This window comes from Pteropus medius, unplaced genomic scaffold (assembly GCF_902729225.1).
Source record: "Pteropus medius unplaced genomic scaffold, Ma_sr-lr_union100, whole genome shotgun sequence".
Taxonomy (NCBI): domain Eukaryota; kingdom Metazoa; phylum Chordata; class Mammalia; order Chiroptera; family Pteropodidae; genus Pteropus; species Pteropus medius.
In genome coordinates this window covers 19,528,808-19,536,361 of record NW_024355205.1, presented here as the reverse complement: position 1 = coordinate 19,536,361, position 7,554 = coordinate 19,528,808, and the positions used below count along the sequence as shown (strand labels likewise).

General features: G+C 32.1%; 1 pseudogene; it reads right to left on the bottom strand.

Moving 5' to 3' along the window:
- Positions 1 to 6,783: 6,783 nt before the first annotated feature.
- Positions 6,784 to 6,902, bottom strand: LOC120598993 (uncharacterized; annotated as a pseudogene).
- Between the last annotated feature and the right edge of the window lie 652 nt (positions 6,903 to 7,554).

Genomic DNA, 7,554 nt, shown 5'->3' with positions numbered 1-7,554 from the left:
GCTAAGACATCAAAGTTCAACACAAATAGAAGGATCCTAAATGATTCTCAGAAATGGATAGTCCTTAACATCTAGGTCAAGAATAAGGATTGTAAGCATTTTGGTGAGTAAGTTATGACACAGATAATAAACTGGCCCATCCAGCAATCATGGTAAAAAAGATGGTGGCAGCCCTTCTAAGTTAAGAGACACTATATCAATTATTCCAGGACCTAGGCTCAGGGAGTTTGAGAGAAGAAGGGAATAGACTCTCTGATAGATGGAAACCATCAAAGCCTCATCAGGCAAACATAACACTTTAAATAGTTCCAAGAAATATTTCAAACAAAGGTTACAATCTTTACTATATTACTAGCTCATTCAAATTGATAAAAACATTTTTTTAAACTAACCCTCTCAAACATGAGTAGGGGTCCCTAAACTCTTTCCATAGCGTTAGAGAGTAAATATTTTAGGCTTTGGTGGCCATACAATCTCTGTCATAATGACTTGCCCTCTCCCGCTGCTGTAGCAAGAAAAAAAACATAAACAATATGACACATAAATGAATTGGCCTGGTTGTGTCTCAATGAAACTTTATTAACAAAGATAAGTAGCAGGCTGAACTGGCCTGCAGCCCATAACTTGACAACCTGATCTCATAGATAAAAGGGAAAGAGTTATAACAAAAGTTTTTAAATAAACTGATCAAAACCAAAACTGAAACTAAATCAAAACAATGCTCAACCATACTAGTAATCAAAGTAGTTCAAAGAAAAACAATAAAATTCTGTTTTTTCCTACAACATTATAAAATAAATTCCATGATACATGACTAGAGGGAGGGAGAGCATATTGACATAAACTTCACAAACTTTCTGAAGGTCAAATGCACACACACACACACACGCGCGCGCGGAATTAGAATTAGGAATTCTTACTAAGGATGTGTGGTGTTTGGTTTAAATTTTAAAACTCAAATTAGTCCCAAAGCTATTTATAGGTGAATCAGGAATGAGCCAATACTTCGTTGTGTCCATAATAGTGGTTTATTTGATAATACATATGCACTTTCCTCGTCCCTTTACTTACCTGGAGAATGACAACAAGAATAAGAACAACAAAAAGGGAAAAGGTGGGAAAAGTCATATAACCTCTCTATTGGTTCTAGGATTTCTTAACATTGGCAACATGAGATCTGCTGCTCAATTCCTCTTAATCCCCTTCATCTCATGTATTGAGCAACTTTCTGGAGAAATATTAAGCAATAGCAAGAAGCATATACTTCTAGTCACAGGACTGCTCCCCTATCCCTAATATTCCCATCTGTGTATGGGTCCAGCAACTTTTACATAAAATATTTCTCTAACACCTTTGAATTGTAAGTAGAATAATTACAAAGTTTTGGGGGTGCTAAAATAATGAAGATTCCACTAATAAGTAAAATTCATTTAAATGTGCTTTCAACTATTATAAATAAACTAAGACAGATTTATAAAGAGTCACTTAAGTAAAAAATCCTTTTTCTTCTTTTGAAATGATCTTTCTTTCTTCCTTGATCACAAAAGAAACCATGGCTCACTGCCAAATGTTACCAAAAAGAAAAAAAAATTACAAATAGTCACCCATGATGCTAGTACTTTGAGATAACGACGGTTGTTATTGTAAAGTATATTCTCCCAGATTTTTGTGTGTGTGTTTACCAAACTAGGTCTGTTAAACTATTTTTTAATTTGCTCTATTTCACTTAAAATAATATAAACAATTTTAATGAACATAAGTAAAATTGAGCCCCTTCTCCTTTAACCACATTGCATTCCACTGGAAGTAGGCACCATAAATTATTTATGCAATCTTCTACTGATGGACCTTTAGGCTGCAAAATTATTTTCACTATTAAACACTCTAACATGAACATTTCAGTACACATATTCGAGTGAGTTTGCTTTATTATTTCCCTTTGAATAAATTCAAATAAATGCAATTTTTTTCTGTTGAATAGTATTTAAGTTTAATATTTGGCATTATATTAATAAATTATGCTCTAGAAGAGTCGTAACAGTTTACTCTCTCCCTAAGTGTCCAACATGAGCATGTTAAAATAAATTATGGTATTCTCACAGACTAAAATGCTATGTTGAAAAACTGAGATAGCCAACTATGCATAGGACCGTATCAAGTAAAACAAAATACAATATATAATGAAACACATCATTGATGTGATATAGTACCATACAAATTATAATGTATAATATATGTGGAGAATAATATATATATAATAGTGATATAGTAATATCACTATTACAAGTAATATCTCAAGAAATGCCATGACTGAGGGAAAGGATTAAAGCTAATTTTTAAAACATCTTTTATGTTCTTCTGTACTTGTTAAATTTCCTAGAATTTGTGCATATCTTAGTTGTAATCTTAAAAACAATATATTAAGAAAATATTGGAAATCATGAAGTTGAAGAAATGTCTTCACATATTTTGTACTTCATCTGATATTAGATATACAGTTATAAAGCTAAAAGCCCCTAATGTGCTTCAATCAGGAATGTTTAAACATACAAGGCTGAAATAGTTTTTCCCGAAAAAGAACTTGTTTCAACTTATGAAAAGTCTTTATACCTAATAGCAAACAGGATAAAATCTTTCTCTTTGCTGCCGAGAAAACAAATAAGAGCGAAACTACAAGTCTCTGAAAACAGGGTGAAAACTAGCTCTTAGAAGGAGCTCGAAGTCCCGGGCTACAGGCAGTTTGGAAAGCATTTTGTAGGGGAACAACCATTAATAAAGACTCAATACTTACAGTGACCTTTGAGCAATTCCAGATGTAGACATGGAGATTTTTCCATAAATAATAAAGGGCCAGCTACAAGCAGTGACAGTCCGGAACAGGCTTGCAGGAGGCTAGAATTACATGGGACACAGAAAAAAGACTCAGCAAAAATGAAACAACGAAGAAAGAAACCAGATTCTTGACCAAACAACCAGAGATTTATCCTCTGGCATGAGTTTTTACCTATTTCTTAGTGAAGAGGAAATATACACTACTTTATATTTTCTGGCTATGATTAAGGTTTTATCCATCTTTATGATGCACTTATTCTCCATCCTATCACTATGGTAAGTTTTTATACAGAGTAATTCCTTTAATTTTCACCTAGTAGAAACTATTATTCACATTTTATAATTAGAAAACGGAGGCTCAGAAACTTAGGTAGTTTGGCCAAGACCATGAATATAGGACATGGGTCAGCAACCTTTTCCTTAAAGGGCCAGAGAGTAAATATCGGGCTTGCTGGTCATTAAGTCTCGGTCACAAGTACTCAACTCAGCTGCTGCGTAGTGCAAAAGGATTCATAGAAAATACTTAAATGAGTGAATGTGGCTGTGTTACCCAAATGAGTGGCAGGTCTACTGGCCGTGGTTTGTTAACTTCTGATCTAGAAAGTAATAAAGCAAATTCAAACTCAAGTCTATGCCTTAAATAACTAAACTGCCATGCAATAAGAGGAACTAAAGTGACTCTCCTTCCATATCTGGGCTTGCTCATTCTCAAATATGCCTGTCCATTAATATAAATTATCACTTATTGTGATGTAGTGGGCAAAAAGCTTTGGATATCCACAGGGCATAAAAATGTAAGTAGCTCCCCTAACAGCATGTGGATTTAGCAATATTTTATCAGGATAGATGTACAGAATAGATATTTGGGCAGTATTGGCCTTCTAAAATGGAAGGGGAAAGAATGAGATGACTTTTGGCCCTTTTTTAATATAGAAATATTTAGTTTTACAAGTCCTATGATATCTATAATTTTCCTTAATTTTAAAAGCATTGTCATTTTAGTGAATTTAACTCATAAGTATAATAATATTGGGCAATATAACTCTACCCTTTTAAGTTGCTTAAAATTCAAAATTGTGAGAAAAAGATGTTTTAATAATATTTAGTTTTTCTTGAATTTTTAAACTAGCATTGAAAAATAATCAACAGATTGAGTCGATTATTTGACTTTTTAATAGTAGGTCTTCCACAGAATTTGTTTGAGAGCCACATCCGTGAATTCAGAATGAATCAAGATTACATAAGACTGTTAAAATAATTAAGAAGTTACATGATCTACGGGCAGGAGAAGGAAGAGTCAGAAAATTTAAACTCTCAGTCTTAACATTATTATGGCCCAGCTATATGACTTTGAGCCAATCTCTTTAAATCTAAATTTTCCACAGGAAAATGGCAGTCATATCACCTGTTAACTTACTAGGTTATCAAGAAAGTTATATGAAAAAATTCACAAGGTTATTGTGTAGATTTAAAATACTATATTCATTAAAATAATCTTCTAAGACTTACAATCTATTTTTACAAACAAAAATATGTTCGTTTTGTTCAAATCTTTGCCAGGCCATCACTGTGAAAAAGCAAAGAAATCTAAAATCCTACTACCATTTCATTTTTCAGACTCTAAAATTTTTTTATCATTAATAATCTCCAATTTTCTAAATATTTTATCTACTGGATTCCCAAACACTTTCTCAAAGATTAAAGACTAAATAACAATAATATTTATAAAACACAAGTTATTTATATTAAGTAGTTTATACAAAACAATTGACTAAAATTTTGGCTAGATTTCTAAGAAATATCATAAGAACACTATAATAGATTGTGTTATTTTTCACAAATATTTACAACTCATCTCCCAGGAAAGATTATACTTCCCCACTCTACTAATGTCAGCCTTGGTCATATAACTCATGAAAAGTTAGCAAAAGTGACATGTGTCACTTGCAAGCAGAAATTTTAAGAGCCGCTGTGCAGTTTGCTAATTTCCCTCTTCACCTGTGTTATAAAACCAGAATATTCCAGATAAGGGCTGCTCCATCAACCAGGGGTCCAGAGTAAAGGCAACATGAAACAGCACTGACAGCAACCCATGAGACTACGTAGAATGAGTGAGAAATAAAATTTTCTTCCCGTTAGTCACTAATATTTTAGGTCACTTGTTACCAGATAATCTAGGCTATCTTAAGTGACTAACTAGAGAATGCCAAAGTCAGAATTATATTCTGTATTTTGACAATTTAATTAGGATAATTAACATAAATATGGCTGCAGCATAAAACATCTTATTTATTCAGAAAGAAGCAAGCATTTCAATGTCTCTTGTACGTTAACACAATTAAAACAGGATGCAGAATCAAGTTTTGTCTGCACAAATACATAACGTATTCAGATCCAAAAAGATTCTAAACTTATTGAAAGAATAGGAAAGCATATAACCAGAGAATCACATCGAAAAACTATGTTGGCCGTTATTTAGGGATTATCTACAACTTGAGAAAATGGGCTCTCATCATCCAATTGTTTAATCACTTTTTTCTTTTTCTTTTTTTTTGATTAAGAAACTTCAAAATTATTTTCAAAAACAAAAGAAATGATTCTCAAAATGAATTAAGAAAATTTAACAGATTTTTAAAATCCAAAGTCTAATAATAAATATAATACTTCCTTGCTAAGGAGCTATATCTTAACATTACACAGGTCATACCAGGATTTGTTTTTTTAAAAAAATAAATTGTCATCACTATATTTTTAAAAATAAAATCTCAATCTCAATATCTGACTGAACACATGAAACATGATTTCAAGGATAACATTAGATATGCTCTGCAATTTTAAGAAATTATCAACACAGTATCAAGGATACCCTGCCCTCTACTGTTAGTATTATGATTTGCATGTGCAACTAGTTAAATCACTTTATTTAAAACTTAATTTTTTTTCCTCCACAGTTTGGTATTTAAACATTCTGTTTCTACTCTATTCGCTATTTTCTTAGAAAATTGAGCATGCAAGTTTCCCTTAAATATTAAAATTAATCAATCTTTTTATACTGCTCCTAAATAAAAGAACTTAGCATGCTTTAAGACTAACCAGTCATTTCTCGACTTGTAGTCTTTTATCATTCCATACTAATTTCTCTTTATTTTCACTTCATTAATTAGAAAATGTTGTGATTATTTCATTTATGGCAAATGCTTGCTTATCGTCATACAGATATTTTCTGAAAATAATCTTCTCCTGTCTTGTACCTTCCCCTGTTGATACCACTCACTTCTGTATTCCAGCGGGCCTCTCTGGCTCCACTTAACAGATTTCCAATAAATTGTCCCATTAACAATCTCACGGTCTAGTCAAATTCTTGTCAATGCTAATTTGGGGAGTTTTCCAGAGTTTTATTGGGAAATCTCACTTCTTCATGGGCTTTCTGTTTCACCTGTATTGTTGAGTTTTCAATTCTATTCTGTGTCTTTGCATAGCTGTCATTTCTTACCATTTCTAGAATTTTCCTACAATGTGATCTCTAAAAGTTAGCTTAAAATATATGCAGATTTAAAATATAGTTTACATCATCTGTATTTATGTCAATGAAAAATAAACATGTTCATGCATCATCATTCAGTATCTCATATCATTTTGGTATTTGTAATATGTATTGATGGTGGTCTTACACGGAAAAATTCCAAATTTTTAAAATCATATATATGTATTTGCCACAAAAAAATGGAGTGCTCCCCCAGGGTATTACACATACTTATTTGCAAGTTACATACTTGTTTTACCATCAATCTTAACATCAAATGGTAGTAAAATATGTTTTTTTTATTTTTAGAAAAATAAATTTATTTATTTAATTTTAATTTTTAGGTGAGGTAAACCTTTGTTGACCTCACAGATTGCAAGGACCTTGTCAATTTACAATCCCTAATTTTTTTTTTTTTTAATTTTTTATGTCTGTAGCACCTGGTCTTCCTAGTTGGTCTCCCATCCAAGTACTAACCAGGCTTGACCCTGCTTAGCTTCCGAAATCAGATGGGATCGGGCTTGTTCAGCGTAGCATGGCCATAGACTAGAAAAATAAATTTAAATAGAACATAAGGAATAGATTTTGCATATATTCTGAAGTGCATGTTCCACCTTATGGTGTCATAAAGGGTCTTAAAAACTCTTATGTATGTAGGCTTTTTGTTGAGCAGTCCACCCTACAGTAGAGCTAGCAGTTCACCTTACAGTAGCATGACAACTTTAGACACTATGTATTTTCAGAGCCTTTTATATAATTCAAGAAATAAGTCTGAAAATAATGCCCACAAAATATTATTGCTTTCAATTATTAAATATGGTACTACTCAAATAACATTATTTCCCAATCAATATAATATACAAATGAAGTAGGTGTAATCTTATCTTTAGTCAAAGTACCCTCATTAATTCAACAAAATTTGTTTTATATCTGTAATGTGCTAGCTACTATATTAGGTGCAAATAATAGAGTGATGAAAAGGTGGACCTGCTCTGAGGTCATAGGTTGTAAATTCTCTTAATGAGAGACTAACAATTATCAAGGCAATACAGTAAAGCATGATGAGTGCTACAGCATGCTATGTGAGTAGTTAATATCAGAAACATTTTGAAAAGACTCGGGCTCTTATGATTTGGCTTGAGATTACACTGTAGACAGAACTTTGAAAAGCATCTGTTTTACTTTTTAGCCCTGAAAAT